Here is a 17,676-nt window from a genome sequence, read left to right on the forward strand (position 1 = left end):
GGGGTCCTTTAACAAAGATTCATAAGATGCCACGTGGCTGAAGATGCAAAAAAATATCATATTCTCAGAATTTTTTATTATTATTATTATTATTTTTTATGCATGATCAGAAACAAACTAGAAGAGATTTGTCATTTCATAGGACAAAGGAGGAATTTGATATGACTCCTTCCCGGTATGTGCTAGGGTTTTCATTTTTATCTTTCCCGGTATGTGCTAGGGTTTTCATTTTTATCTTTGTAATTTCGATGTGATCACTAATATTATGTAATTTCGATTTCACAAAAATAATTTATTTTCTAAGGATTTTACATACTGAAAAGTTTTTTTAAAAAAGATATACGAAAACTTGGTCTAGTTATGTACAACGTAGTGAGGCACTCCTTCGACACTTGGGTCAGGGGCTGAGGCGATGATTGCTGAATGGCAAGGTTGTCCTTCTTGAGGCTTTGGGTCAATCTTTTCTTATCATGATATTATTGTTCAAATTGAAATTAAAGGGACTAAATTTGTGTCATTTGAGCGTATTTCATTTAAAATTTAGGGTAATGATTTTCCCACTCCCATTTTGATCACTTACACTCCTTTTTCAGTTATAAAATGGAGTGTAAGTATACAAAATTGGAGTGGGGAAATCACCACTCAAAATTTAAAATACATAAGATTGAAACAAATGTCATTTGAGCTCCAATTAGTCAAACAATATATGTAGAATATTTTCATATTATATTTCAATTTCCGAAAGGAGGTATTTATAATACAATGTTACAAACCCTAGTACGGTTATACTAGGAAATAAGATAAAGTCCTAATTACATAATATCTATACAAAAGGAAATAAATAGAATCCTAATAGACTATGAAGTAAATCTCCTAATTACACTAGGATCTTGCTAACACTCCCTCTCAAGTTGGAGCAAAGACGTCACGCATGCCCAACTTGTCAAGCAAGTTGAGGAAGATATTGGTAGAAACGGAACATTGGCTGACTAATACTCAGAACTTATGAACGGGAAGGAAACAATCTCCGCATCCAACTTCTCTTTAATGAAATTTCGATCAACCTCCATATGCTTTGTATGGTAATGTTGCATAGGGTTATGGGCAATCGCAATTGCAGCCTTATTGTCACAATATAAATCCATGGGTTTCTGTGGCCCAAAACCAAGATCTCGCAACAATATCCTCAACCATAGTAACTCACACATGCTTTGAGCCATCCCACAATACTCGGCCTCAGCACTAGATCGAGACAACACATTTTGTTTCTTACTTCTCCAAGTAACAATATTACCAGCAACAAACGTGAAATACCCAAACGTAGAACACCTATTAGTGACTGAACCAGCCCAATTAGCATCTATATACCCTTCCACATATGTATGACCATACTTGGAAAATATTAACCCCTTGCTAGGAGTTACTTTCAAATATCTTAAAATACACGTCACAAACCCCATATGATCTTCACTAGGCTAATGCATAAACTGACTCACTATACTCACTACATATGCAATGTTAGGACTTGTATAATCTAAATAAATCAATTTCCCCACAAGCCATTGATAACACTTTTTATCAATAGGGACTTAATTAGGATATAACCCCATCTTATGATTTTGCTCACTAGGGGTATCAATTGGTTTACAATCCAACATTCCAGTTTCTGCAAGTAAAACCAAAAAATATTTCCTTTGGGACAGAAAGATACCATGCTTAGATCTGGAAACTTCAATCCCAAGAATGTATTTCAAATCACCTAATGATTTCATCTCAAACTTGAATGCTAGATACTTCTGAAGATTTTGCATTTCTACCTTATCATCTCCAGTCAAAATCATATCATCAACATAAGTGATTAAAGCTGTCAATTTACCTTTATGACGCTTCAGAAACAAAGTATGATCCGAGTTACTCTGTACATACCCAAACTTCCTCATAGATGCTGCAAACCACCCAAACCATGCTTTTGGAGACTGCTTTAATCCATACAAAGATTTCTGTAGTTTACACACAACACCCTTCTTGGAGGTCACAAGGATACTAGGAGGAGGATTAATGTATATTTCTTCCTTGAGGTCACCATGTAGGAATGCATTCTTGACATCAAACTGCAACAGGGGCCAGTCATGATTAGTAGCTAAGGACAAAAGTACGTGCACAATATTGAACTTTGTTACTGGAACAAAGGTCTCCATGTAATCCACTCCATAGGTCTGAGTATAGCCCTTTACTACCAATCTTGTCTTGTAACGATCAATGGAACCGTCAGCCTTATGCTTCAAAGTAAACACTCATCTGCACCCAACAGCTTTTTTTTTCCTTCCAGTAAAGGAACTAACTCCCAAGTGGCATTCTTGTCCAAGGCTTCCATCTCAACATTCATTACATCTACCCATTTCGGATCAGATAAGGCATGCTGCAGCTTAGTTTGCACACAGACACTAAATAATTGACACAAATATGATGCATATAACTTAGATAAACAATGAGTTGACACATAATGGCTGATAGGATATTTGGACTTTGGATGTATATCAGGAGAATATTGTACTTTAGGCTTCCCGTGAGTAGTTTGTGGGGGTAATTGATAAGTAGACACATCATCAGAAAGTACCTCACTATTATCATGAGTTGATTGGGGCAATGGCAGGGCAGATGGGGGTCTTGCATCGATCTCATCTACACAAGAGTCATAAGAATCATTGTCATGTTCTTCAAAAGTAGCAATGTTTCCGTCGAAAATATCAAGCGGCGACCGATCGTTTCCAAGTAGTGGGTATCATCTTCAGTTACAGGCTAGGCAACCAATCGTGACCATCTTGGCGACCAGTCATTTCTAAGCCGTGGGTATCATCATCTTCTCCAGACCTGGGTGACCGGTCGCTAGTAGATGTGCGACCGATCGTTTTCCGCCCGTGAGTAATTCCTTCACATACATCCTCAAGTCCAAGATCTTCCACTCCAAGACTCTTCAATTCACTCCTTCTCTCCCCCCCCTGAATTGGAGAGGAGAGAGAAACATACTACGATACTTCTTCATGAAAAGTTGTGTCCAAAGTAACATGCACCTTTTGGGTAGGAGGGTGATAGCATTTATAACCCTTTTGAGCAATAGAATAGCCAAGGAAGACACAGCGTAGGGCACATGGATCAAGTTTACTGCGTTGATGGGAGTTTACATGAACATAGGCAACACATCCAAACACCTTCAGGGTCAACTTAGAGACAGAGACTGGAGAAGTATGAACACACAATGATAGAGACCGGAGACTTGAAATCAAGAACTTGACTAGGAGTACGGTTAATCAAATAAGCCGCAGCCAAAACAGCATGATTCAAAAGATGATGAGGAACAGACATATCCAACATAAGAGAGTGGGCAACTTCCAGTAACTGACGATTCTTGCATTCAGAAACACCATTTTGCTGAGGAGTGAATGGAGTAGTAGTTTGGTGAATAATACCTTGATCATGGAAGAAACAGGTCAAGGTATTATTCACATATTCACCTCCATTATCAGTTCAAAACATTTTGACTGAAGCATGAAACTAAGTAGATACCATGGCATAAAAAGTAGGAAGAATAGAAGCAACATCATGTTTATTCTTTATCAAATACATCCATGTTAAGCGAGTGCAGTCATCAATAAACGTAACAAACCAACGGAAACCATTAGAAGTCACACGAGCAAGGCCCCATATATCCGAATGTACTAACTCATAAGGCAATGCAACTTTATTATTACTTAAGGGAAAAACAGTACGGTGACTCTTGGCCATTACACAAGTCTCACATTTGAAGCTAGACTCATCACACGAATTAAATAATGAAGGAAACAAATGTTTAAGATAACCAAATGACGATGCCATAGCCAAAGTTGTTTGTCTTTGACATGCCACTCTGAACTTTATTAGCGACACAATCACGAAATGCTGCAGCCGGTAATGCTAAGTAATACAACCCCCATATCCATTTACCATGCCCAATCTTCTCGTGAGTCTTGAGATCCTAGAAAAAAAACAATGGGTAGAATAGAAAGTAGCAAACGAGTTAAGTGTATCAAGTAAACGACCAACGGATAATAAGTTGCAATGAATATTTTGAACCAAGAGTGCATGGGACAAGGGTAAAGAAGGGGTGAGGTGAATGGTACCTTCATCGGTAACGGAGGAAGGTAAACCATTAGCACTAGTAATATAGAAGTCACGAGGGTAACGAGACAACTTATCAAACAGATTAATATCAAAAGTCATATAATCAGAAGCACCAGTGTCAATTATCCAAGTATTAGAACTCATACCTAGCATGGTATCAGAAGCACACAGATTTGCAGATGGGGCCGGAGGATTGTCCTCGTCTTGGGTCATAGTGTAAGCGGCCTTGGGGCCATACATATAAGCTTTGTAGTTGGTAAACCAATTAGGGTAACCATGCTCTTTAAAATACTTCTCAGAAGAATGATCACCATAGTAATGACGACACTTACGAGGGCCTTCAAGAGAACTAGGAGTATATGTTGTGTAGATACAGCTCCACCAAAATGGATTTAGCTGCATCCTCAACTTGTGATACTCGCAAGTGCACGAACCGTTGGTAGTATAGCATATGTAAGTGCGAGGTCGATTCCACAGGGATTGGTGATTGAATGATCCAATTTAGTTTCCCTACACAAAATAGAAACAAAAACAAAGAACATAAAACAAGGAAGAAAGAAATAAGTAACTCAAGCAAATAAGTTCCCAAGTTCAATTTAGATTAATGGATTGATTCTAGCTAAAGTATGATTAAGCCATGGTGTGTGGTCATAACCTTGTGTTCCTAATTCCCTAATTTGATCATTTGTTGTCTAACCTAAAATTAAGCATTAGGAACCCATTAAGCATAGAAGAACATTTTAAACAACCAAGTATGTATCTAATCCCTGTTGTCGAATGTCCATACATACTCTTCCTATTCATAGTTCAATTCGAATTAAAGCATGGTGTATACTCTTAATTCAAACCAAGATAGCTAACATGCAAGCCTAAATGGTGATCAATCATTCAAACTAGCATATTAACTTATAAGCATAATGAATAAGAACAAAAACCATAATTGAAACTTGGAAACTAATTCAACTTGAAAACTTAAGAAAAGAATTTACATAACAAAGAAAAATAAATTACAACTAAGAAAACATTAAGGAAACTAAGAGAACTTTGAGGAAGAAAGGAAGTGTTTGAGAACTTTGAGGAGGGAGAAGAAAGTGTTTGGGAACTTTAGAGAATTTTGGAAGAACATGTGTTTTGAGAGCTTTGTGGATTTTGGAAGAGAGTGTTTAGGAACTTTGAGAATTTGGAAGAGAGTGGTTGAGAACTTGGAGGATGTTTGTGAACTTGGAGAATTTGAGAACTTAGGGAAGGAAGAGAAATGTGTTTGTGAAGTGTTTGAGACATGGAGACTTTTGGAAGAGAAGGGAAGTAGAGAGATGTTTGAGAACTTTGAGGATTTTGGAAGAACATGTGTTTGAAAGCTTTAGAGAATTAGAAGAAGAGAAAGGAAAAGTGTTTGATATTTAGTACAAAGAAAATTTAATAGAATGATCTTATTACAACAATTGAGAACTACAAAGGGAAACTAAGAGAATTTGAGGGAGAGAAGGGAAGGGAGCTCTAGAGAAGTGCTTGAGAGCTCCCCCCCTTTGGGGTGTTCTTACAAGCTTAGAGAACTTCCCTATTTATAGGCCTAGGGGAAGTGAAAATCAGAATTCAATAAGACTAATGCATACAACACTTGAATTATAAAATCTGAAATGGTTGATGCACTTGTATTAGAAAATCTGAAATGGGTGATGCACTTGTATTAGAAAATCTTGAATTGGTTGATGCACTTCACCACTAAATCCCACCAGCAGCCCTAGCTCATCTTCATGTCACCATGACCAAGCTTCCAACCAGAAATGATAGCTCATACCTAGCTCACCATGACCAAGCATCCAACCAGCACATGCTGAGGTCAGCATGACCAGCAACTTCAAGGGCTTACAACTTGGGCTTCTCTTAATCAAATTAGGACTTTAAGCACTCTAAATTGAAGTTCAGAATGTCTTCTTTCCAGCCATATGTTATTTGGGCCAATCCAAGGTCGGAGGAAGAAGTTAAGGCCGAAACAAATTGCTAACTCATTTTCCGCGCTGATAAGATCCATCCTGAGCATGGTTCTGTGTTTGCTAGGTAACGGACTCCAGATTTATCCAATGGGGCTGAATTTTGGATATGTTATAGTACACACCAATTGGAGCAACGTTCATGAAGAATTTGGCCTCATCCGAGCTATGTAGGTTGCTGAAACAAAGCTTGCAATATGACCTACGGAACTGGACTGGCAGGGGGCTGTAGCCATAATGAATTTGTCTTTAAGCTCTTCATCAATTCATCCAAATTAGGCCTTAACATGCTTGAATTGCATGAATTATGTTCTCCAAAGCCATCATTGTTACCTAAAGCTCAATTAACTGAAAGATAAACACAAAAAGGATTAAAAGCACAAGTTTAACTCAAAAACATAACCAAATCATAAGCTAGAAGGGTAAGAAATAATATACAATTATGAACCGATCAAATACCCCCAAACCTAGATTTTGCTAGTCCTCGAGCAAAACAACACAAAACAAAGTTAAAAACAAAACTAGAAGTTAACTAAACCACTTTCGTAGGTAACTCGATTGCATTTAGCATATGCAACAAGCCTTTAAACCTCTAGGCATCCCTAGTAGGAGGAGTTGTGTCTCCTGAGGGTTTAACAGATACGATACCCACAAACGTTTTACTGACTCTGTAAAACAAAGTAATTAGAAAACTTAAAGATTGTTAGTCCTTAAGCAAAACCAAAAACAAAAACAAACACAAAAACACAAAGAACTTAAAACAATTTTTCCGAACATTTTCTGAAGAGAAATGACTCATGCACATGACTTAAACGTTTTAACAATAAAAGCTCAATTTTTAGACATTATTTACAAAGCGGCAAAGTTCTAAACACAATATGCTCAAAGTGTAGTAGTGTGATAGCCAAATGAAACAAATTCCCCAATCTTAGTTTTCACACAATTTCAAAAATCATACAAAGCATAAGTTCAACTTCAAATCTCACCAAAGTTGTCCTCTCACAAATGAATCACTCAGAAGAGGGCTATAATGCACACTCAGTTATAAACATGAGAATAGAGGTAAACCATAAGGGACTTAACTCGCAATAGAAATATGAAGAACTTGCATTAATATGATCTCAAGAAGGATGTCAAACACTTAAAAGTAGAAAAATGAATGCAATTCAACCACATGACATTTAAGATCAATTTAGGTCTTTAACATGGGTTGTAATGGGGCCAAGGGTGTAAGGTGAGTAAGAAATGAAGGATATGGATAATACAAAGTCCAAGGAACTCGCAATGCAAGAGCATAAAATAATTGTTTACAAAACTTCGAATCATCACGATTAGATTTTTTTCTTTTACCTGATCAAAACTCCTTATACCCTTCATTTACATTGATTCACTCCTTTCCTGAACAACCACCAATTTATTTTGAAGGCCCAAAAATGAAATTTCATTCAACCACCACTTAATCACAACTTTTCTCTTTTCTTTCACCAATTGTGTGATTTTTTTTTTTCTTCGAAATTCCCAAACTTAGTATGAAAAACACATCCCAATTAAAGCTCATGAGTTCTTTAGAAAGGTAAATATTTGTTTTTCAGGCTAAGGCGAGGAAATATAATTGGTTAAATGAAAGAAAAGGTTTACATGTAGGCTCAAAATGGTTAACAATGGAAAATCATGCTTAAGCATGCATAAGGTTAGCTTGAAAGGCACAAACGATCCAAAGAGGGCCTTAATATCACTTCTTAAATGTCGTGAAGTCAAATTGCATAAGAATGAATGACTTTTAAGTGTTCAACCAAATCAATAAATAATGAGATCAAACAACAACTTTGATGACAAGAAAATAAGAGTATGTATATAACACTCATGAATTGAAGTACAAGGCTCAAAAGCTCACTTTATATGGTTATATAAGTCTAATTTGTGCTTGATACAATTCTTTGGGTCATGCAAATCCTTTAATTGGAAAATTATGAAACAAATGGCAAGTGTAAAGAAGGTTTCAAACATATCATGCTAGAACAATGCCAAATTTTTTTTTTATTTTTTAATAAAGAAAAAAAAACACTAAAATAAAATGAAATCCAATTTTTATTTAAGTCATGCAAACATTTATCACTATCTCATCATAAGTGTTCGGAAAGTGACTCAAAACAAAAACAAAACAAAACAATACTTAAAATAAAAACAAGCAAAAAAATAAATAATTTTTTTTTTCAATTATTATTTTTTTTAATTTTAAGAAAAACCAAATTTACTTGCTAAACTCCAATACCCCCAAACCTAGAAATGAACATTGTCCTCAATGTTTAAAAATTAGCCACAACCAATGTCATAACAACAAATGAAGGGTATTAAAGCAAATAAAAATCACAAAACATACAAAAATAAAATAAAACAATTACAAAATAAAAATTACAAAACAAACAATCAAATAAAATAAAATAAAATAAATAAATAAAAAAACACGAAACAGTAAAACACTCAAAACAGTAAGCCCTAACAGATAGTCTTACACAAACTGAAACCCAAACAATTGAAAGCCCAACCCAAAATGAAATTAACCCAACAACGGTAAAACCCGACCCAACATGAAATCTGAAGCCCACACGTTTAAATTTAATTTTTTTCTTAAAAAGATAAAACGTGAATTATGAGCGCAAAGCGGGATTTCTAAAAAGAGGGAATGTGGTCCCTGATGTCGTTTCATGGATAGTCACGGGCAGAAAGCAGGAGCCACGTGTCGACGCATAGAGGCGCCGCAGATCCACAAGCGAAAATTACGGGCTCATGGAAAGGCGCGACAACTTTGCTGAACGCGTCCGTTCAGACAAAGCAAGTCGTGACAAATGTGTTGGAAACGGTTGGAAAGTGAGAAGGTTGTGGGACTCGAGGAACGCTGGATATTCAAAAAACGCTTAGACGCTGCAACGGCTAGGGTTTGTTTGTCAAAGACTACATCTATAAGAAGGAAAAAGAAGGGAAAAAAAAAAAAAAACAAAAAACACACAAACTCAGAAACACAAAAGAGAAAAGAAGCAAGAAAAAGAAAAAAAAAGTGAGAAATCAAATGGCTTCTTCCTACCCCTTTTCGTTAGATCTCAACCTAGCTCCACCGACTCAGACACGAGGCCAAGCAGTAGCACCAGTATGGATGCCCTACTTTGCCTCCGCACGGGGGCCTGTGACTGTCAATGACTCAATACTCCTGGACAACGATGTTGCCATTGGAGTTTGCAGAAATTTAGTGACTCCCAAAGATATACGTGTGTTCGGGACAAGGGATGACAACCGGGTCACGAGTGATGCCCTGGCACTGAGCGTGCAGAGTACAGCATGTGTCGCAAGTTTGGGTCATCGCCTACTTGCGAAGTCCCATGAGGTAGAGGTGCTTAAAGCTCAGTTGGCGGCGGAGCGAAGTTTGGTTGAAGACTGTCAGAGTGCTATAAAAAGCTTGAAAAGGGAGAGGTCAAGGATTGTGGAGGTGAATCGACACCAGCTAGAAGTATTGCGAGACGAGAATAAAAATCTATCAAAGATGGTAGAGTTGTACTCTCGCGACATGAGAAAGCAACTGGAGGACCTAGACCGACCGGGTAAACGCAAGCAAGCGGATCGCGAGAGTAGTTACGCTCAAGCTAAGATTGCGATCTTTGGGAGCTCAAGTGATGAGCCCCAAGAGGCTGTGCGTGAAGCCCCGGAAGAGGACAGCCAGAGGGCCAAACTCAAAGCTCCTATGGTCGAGACACCGAGCGCCAAGAAGAAATGATTTCAGTTTTTATTTATTATTTAATTTTAAAGTGTATGTGTGTTTTTTTTTTTTCTTTAATTGGGAAATAAAAACGTTAGCTATCTCAAAGAAACGATTGACCCTAAATGTAAAGAACGACAATCAAACAAAAACACGAAGACCCAAACAAGATTTTTTTTTATTTTTATTTTTTATTTTTAGTTAAGTAAATACACAAATAACTGCTTCTTCTTTTAAGAGAAAAACTTAAGGATGACCAGTTAAGGGCCTCAGAAAACACAGCCAGGGGTTCCGGGAAGGTTGGAGGGGTCACAATGGTCCCGCTTAAAACCCTAACTTCTTAGACACCGAAGGTGTCGCCTTAAAGAACTCCTAGACACTGTATAGACTGCGGTTGCTCACTGGAGTTACCAAAAATTTAGCTCCTTCAAAGAATATCCTATGAGTTTTAAATTATACTACCTAATTAAATAAAAAACAAAATAAATAAATAAATAAATAAACTGAAATAAACACGCAATTCAAACAAGAATTTAAAAGAAGAGTTGGGATTCTTGCACCAGGTGTCCAAGACGCATCTTTAATTTTGTCTCTTCTTCCAACTACATTATTAAGAAACCTGTCAAACAAGAAGAAAATAATTGAAAATAAAATAAAATAAAATAAAATAAAATAAAAACTGAAAAAACAAAAACACAAACATCAGAAAACAGGGAGGCAAAAGTAAGTGAAAGTGTAGACATGCTCCCTTTTAAAAAAAAACGTGCTCGCAATTTGCGCCAGAAATGAAGGGATCCGAGAGAAAAGAGCACAGGATAGCACCCTCGAGATCCGAAGTGCTTTCGGCTCCCTCATCTGCATAAGTCTATTTAAACTCATCTCGGTGAAGTAGAAGAGCACCCCGCATTTCTTCCTGCAAATTTAGAGAAAACATCAAAAAATCCAAAAACAAAACAATGGCATCCTCATGCACTCACCTTGATGATCTTAGCCTTGAACTGTCCCTTGCACCACCGAATGCGCAGATAAGGGCTCCTCAAAACCATGTCTTCCCAAACTCCACATATCATCACGGTACGGCCTCAAACTTTGCTGAGGTAATACCGAACTTTTCTGAGGCAATGCCGAACAGAGCAGCGCTGCTTGGAGGCATGATTGGCTGCAAGCTCACACCGACAGATCATCTGCATGTGGCACAGAGGTCTGACAAAGCAGCGGTGGAGGAGTCCAATAATTTAACTGTTCTCCATGCGGTCTCGGCTACCAATTTGGGTATGCGATTGCTGGCGAGAACACGGGAGTGTGCCGCGATGAGCGAGGAAATAACTTCCTTGAAGGCTATGGTGGCGGACTTGCAGAAGCGGCTCTACTGTGCCAATCAGCACGTGGAAGCACTGCAGAGAAAAAATGAGGACCATGTGGAGCTGCTGCAGATTCTGCAAGTAAGAGACAATAGAGGCATGCCATGAAGATGAAGATGAAGATGAAGAAGTTGTTTTTATTTTTAATTTACTTGAATGTTTTTTTTTTTTTTTTTTTTTTTTGTTTTACTTTTTTTTTTCTTTGTTTGTAATGTTTGAAATGAAATAAAAATGTGTTTTTAACACTCAGAAATAAACTAACTAACCACACCACGTAAATAAATAAACTAACCTAACAAAACAAAAAAAAGAACATAAAAGAAAACAAAGAACTTCCAAATTGATTTTTTTTTAATTTATTATTATTTACAACTAACTGACCACACAAAGAAAAAAAAAACAACAAAGAAGTTCCAAATTGCAATTTACAAGGAAAATTAAATAAAAACTCAAATTTCAATTTTTTTTTAAAACTTTTTAATTTTTTAATTTTTAAATTTTTGTTTTGTTTTGTTTTTTTTTTTTTTGAAAAAAAACACACAAATATACAAGCAACTCATGGATGACCAGTTAAGGGCCTCAGAAAACACAGCCAGGGGATCCGGGAAGGTTGGAGGGGTCACAAAGGTCCCACTTAAAACCCAAACTTCTTAGACACCGAAGGTGTCGCCTAAAGAACTCCTAGACACTGTATTGACGGAGACGCTCACTGGAGTTACCACGAGTCAGCTAATATAAAAAATCTTTTTTAATTTTTTTTTAATAAAAGAAATAGAAAATTAAAATTACTGAAGTAATAACAAAACAACTAAAGAGAAAGGATTGGAATACTCCCCCTTGAAGCGATTAGGTCGAGCATGATGCATTTGGAGGTCGCGACTTCTCCCACTGCTCCACACTCCCCATTCTTATGATTGAGGTTGCCATCTCTCTCCATTTTTATTAAGCTATCATAAATTGCTAAAACGAACACAAAAAACTTGAAACAGAATTAAAGGATTACGAAATATAAAAAAAAAAACTAAAAATGAAAAGGAAAAATCAACACATGTCCAATTCCATGCTTCAAAGCAACAAGCACCAATGGGTTGTGTAAGCTGGGACTTAAACCCAGTTCTCTTGCTTGTTGGGCAATTGTCCTTTTCTGTTGGACTACAAACACAACTTGTCCATTAATGTCATTAACTTTAAAACTTGAAATTGTCCAGTTAAGAAAAAAAAAAATAAAGTAGGAAAGCCAAATAGAATCAAACAATGTTACCGATCCCCGGCAACGGCGCCAAAAACTTGTTGTGTAGATACAGCTCCACCAAAATGGATTTAGCTGCATCCTCAACTTGTGATACTCGCAAGTGCACGAACCGTTGGTAGTATAGCATATGTAAGTGCGAGGTCGATTCCACAGGGATTGGTGATTGAATGATCCAATTTAGTTTCCCTACACAAAATAGAAACAAAAACAAAGAACATAAAACAAGGAAGAAAGAAATAAGTAACTCAAGCAAATAAGTTCCCAAGTTCAATTTAGATTAATGGATTGATTCTAGCTAAAGTATGATTAAGCCATGGTGTGTGGTCATAACCTTGTGTTCCTAATTCCCTAATTTGATCATTTGTTGTCTAACCTAAAATTAAGCATTAGGAACCCATTAAGCATAGAAGAACATTTTAAACAACCAAGTATGTATCTAATCCCTGTTGTCGAATGTCCATACATACTCTTCCTATTCATAGTTCAATTCGAATTAAAGCATGGTGTATACTCTTAATTCAAACCAAGATAGCTAACATGCAAGCCTAAATGGTGATCAATCATTCAAACTAGCATATTAACTTATAAGCATAATGAATAAGAACAAAAACCATAATTGAAACTTGGAAACTAATTCAACTTGAAAACTTAAGAAAAGAATTTACATAACAAAGAAAAATAAATTACAACTAAGAAAACATTAAGGAAACTAAGAGAACTTTGAGGAAGAAAGGAAGTGTTTGAGAACTTTGAGGAGGGAGAAGAAAGTGTTTGGGAACTTTAGAGAATTAGAAGAAGAGAAAGGAAAAGTGTTTGATATTTAGTACAAAGAAAATTTAATAGAATGATCTTATTACAACAATTGAGAACTACAAAGGGAAACTAAGAGAATTTGAGGGAGAGAAGGGAAGGGAGCTCTAGAGAAGTGCTTGAGAGCTCCCCCCCTTTGGGGTGTTCTTACAAGCTTAGAGAACTTCCCTATTTATAGGCCTAGGGGAAGTGAAAATCAGAATTCAATAAGACTAATGCATACAACACTTGAATTATAAAATCTGAAATGGTTGATGCACTTGTATTAGAAAATCTGAAATGGGTGATGCACTTGTATTAGAAAATCTTGAATTGGTTGATGCACTTCACCACTAAATCCCACCAGCAGCCCTAGCTCATCTTCATGTCACCATGACCAAGCTTCCAACCAGAAATGATAGCTCATACCTAGCTCACCATGACCAAGCATCCAACCAGCACATGCTGAGGTCAGCATGACCAGCAACTTCAAGGGCTTACAACTTGGGCTTCTCTTAATCAAATTAGGACTTTAAGCACTCTAAATTGAAGTTCAGAATGTCTTCTTTCCAGCCATATGTTATTTGGGCCAATCCAAGGTCGGAGGAAGAAGTTAAGGCCGAAACAAATTGCTAACTCATTTTCCGCGCTGATAAGATCCATCCTGAGCATGGTTCTGTGTTTGCTAGGTAACGGACTCCAGATTTATCCAATGGGGCTGAATTTTGGATATGTTATAGTACACACCAATTGGAGCAACGTTCATGAAGAATTTGGCCTCATCCGAGCTATGTAGGTTGCTGAAACAAAGCTTGCAATATGACCTACGGAACTGGACTGGCAGGGGGCTGTAGCCATAATGAATTTGTCTTTAAGCTCTTCATCAATTCATCCAAATTAGGCCTTAACATGCTTGAATTGCATGAATTATGTTCTCCAAAGCCATCATTGTTACCTAAAGCTCAATTAACTGAAAGATAAACACAAAAAGGATTAAAAGCACAAGTTTAACTCAAAAACATAACCAAATCATAAGCTAGAAGGGTAAGAAATAATATACAATTATGAACCGATCAGTATACCCAGAAGGGCGAGACCCTGAAGAAGCAAAGAACTGTTGAGACAATGGGTGACCTGTCATTTCTTGACGGGGGACCGATCGGTTATGAGTAGGATAGGGCCATCGCACCTTGTCCGAGCATAGCAGATTAACAGGTGTCTTCCTCCATGACCATGGTGTTGGCTTCTAAAGGAAGCGGGACAGGACTGAGAGCAAGGATTCGGCTACGAACACCATCATATGGCGGATCAAGTCCTCCAAGAAAATCATAAACTCAATCGGCTTCAATTTCTTTCTAATGACGAGCCACATCAGCAGCACAACTAAAGTTATTCGGACGGAGACAATCAATCTCCTACCAGATAGCATGGAGTTTTTCATAAAATACTTTCACATAGTCACCATTATGACATGTAAGTATGGATTGCCATCGGAGTTGAAACAACCGAGAACTATTCTGAGTTTTGAAAATAAAAAAATATGTTTTAAAAGTTTAATGACATGTTGTGTTTTAAGTCATTAGATTGGCTGAGCGGTTTAGATTTACCGAAATGCGGGTAAATGCACAGAAGCTAAATGCAGAGGCTCAGAATCCTAGACTTAAGTATCAAGCTTGTGGCAAGATATTAGATTTGGCTTAGACTTCGGTTTCAATTATGAATACTAAATGAAATACTTTCAAATCACATAAATTTAGTCCATTTAGTTTCAATTTGGACAATAATATCGTAATTGGAGTAATCGAAAAAAATATAAAATCCTTAGAAAAATATATATTTTTGAGTAATCGAAATTACATAATATTGGTCAAGATTGTCCTTAAATTGCAAGTATATTAGTGATCAAATTGAAATCACAATAAAGAGGAAAATGACAAGGCCCTTGCGCATATGGGGGCCAAATTCGTCCTTTCCCCTATCCAATGAAAAATCTTCTTGATTGGCTTGGCTTTGTGTTGGTGGATGACTTGCTGGGGTTGTCCAAACCTCATATGATTAGTGTTGTTTAGTTTCTTTGGTTGTTGGGGGTTCTTACCCCCCTTTGTTCAACAACAAAAAAAAAAAACACTTCTTGTTTGGGTCTGATTATGCATAAATAAAAAAATCGGAGAGTACGATAGTTTTGCAACTTCTGCCACGTGGCATCTAATGAATCTTTGTTAGATGACCCCACCTATTATCCCTTCCTCCAAGACGCTCACTCAGTCACTTGAGAATCCTCAACCACAGCCAAACAACAATTCTATTTTAGTTTCTAATTTTAGTTTCCAATTGGTCAGTATAAAAGCAATCTTACCAACTTATTTTTTGTTTTTTTTTTTTGTGAGCACCAACTTTCTTTTTTGGTAGCATTAATCTTTCCCATTCTAGATTGGAAATAATAGGAAATTTTTTTCTTCTAGGTGGTGGCTATATACCCAAACAAATTCCCAAAAACATTAGCAATTTGAAACGTGATTCCCAAAATCATTATGGTGTCCAGCAAACAAACCAATTCAATCAAAATGACTAGCAGGTCTTGTTAGAAACTGAATAATCCAAACATCAGATAACATATAGTATTGGTCCATAGGAATTTAAAAGCCATCGTCAAGGCATGGCCTTCACCTTTGCTATTGGAATGTTTAAATTGAGGCAAAAGGGAATTTAGGGTTTGGGGATGCCGCGGCAGAAGGAATTTTGGTTATGATACCGAAGTTTCCAACTCGCGGAATGCAAAGTATGTATTTATATAATAGAAAAGTTGATATAGATCCAAATTTCCATTGAGAAGTTGGGTTTAATCCTCGCATTTTGTGACTTTGATACAAGTCCTTTGATTTTTGTGCCACATGGGATTACATTCCTTTTGAAATATTTTATGATGTAATCTTTTTATTTTTATTTTTTTTTAAATCATTTTTTATTCCAATGTTGTAATTTATGCCTTGAATCGGGTAATAGTAATTTATATGATAATAATTAACCATTTATGACGTTTGTCATTGAATAGAAAAAGAAAATATTGCAAACAAATCCCAAATCGAGTTCTTTCATCCTTGAAAAAATTGAAGACATTTTGCGGAGATACTGGTAGCCAAATGGTCGTGGCTGCACTAAGAACCACACCGTTGGGCTGACTCGAATCCATGCTCTTATGGATGGTAACTCACACTCCAACCTCATTCATCCCAGAAAAGGTGGTCCATCAATGGCCGTTGGATGTGCTAATGCTTGCATGTTCAAGTGTTTTTAGGGAAGCAAATACAGTAGCACATCGTTTAGCACATGAGTTATAGGTAACAATTTTTATTTTTGTTCATTCTATAGTAGAGGTATATTACATACTCTTGTGGATATATTATCCTATGGTGTAGGTATATTGTTCTATTGCCTATTGCATAGGTATAATATATGTTTTTCATATTTTCGACGATGTATAATAGCATTTTATGTAACTTTTTTTTTTTATAGGTAACATACGTTTTTTATTTGTCTATTTTTGTATCTAACTTATATGTTGTCTTCTAATTTATGTTCCTAACTTATAGGTTGTCTTTTAATTTATGTTCCTGACTTATGGGTAACACGATTTATCACTAAGTTTTTTCCATTGCTAATAATAACACAACTTACCTGTATATTAGGTACATAATTTCATGTGGGTTTTTACTTTCATTAATTAAATTGTATTTTATCCATATATTAGGTAAATATTATCAAGGAAATAATTCAAAATTTAAAATCTGAAATTCATTTATGAGGAAATAATGCATTAAATTTAGATTTTCAATGTGTTTTCCTTATTTACCTGATTGGGTAAAATCGGCATAACAAAAAAAATAATAAAAGTCAAAGGACCTACATCTAAAACCAAAAACGCGTGGACTAAACCCAATGACAGCTAATCGTTTTGGACCTAGATCTAAGAATCCCTTTATATAATGACCTAATTAATCTTGCCTGAAATAGGAAAGTAATCCTAAACCTAAAGTTGCAAATAATTACGTTTTGCAGACAGAAGAAATCATTGGGTGATGTATGCAGTGCCAGTGAGGCTCAAAAGATATGGTGAAGGGATTGTGGAGCTTGTGTTATGACAAGTTTGATAACACTCTCGCTGAATGGTTGGTCAAATTACACAAGGAGAACCAAATTCGTGATCGTGAAAAGTTCAACGCCAAAGTTGCAAATAATTGCCTTTTTATTGAGTCCTCTTGAAACGGTGAAATATATTGGTGGTATTTAACAGGTTCCAAGGTAGAGGAGCCGTTTTTGCTTAAAATACTTGATATCGAGGACGTGGACACTATTTTCAGAACACACTGGCTTGGTTTT

The sequence above is a fragment of the Prunus avium genome, chromosome 3, assembly GCF_965620075.1.
Source record: "Prunus avium chromosome 3, drPruAviu1.hap1.1, whole genome shotgun sequence".
Classification (NCBI taxonomy): domain Eukaryota; kingdom Viridiplantae; phylum Streptophyta; class Magnoliopsida; order Rosales; family Rosaceae; genus Prunus; species Prunus avium.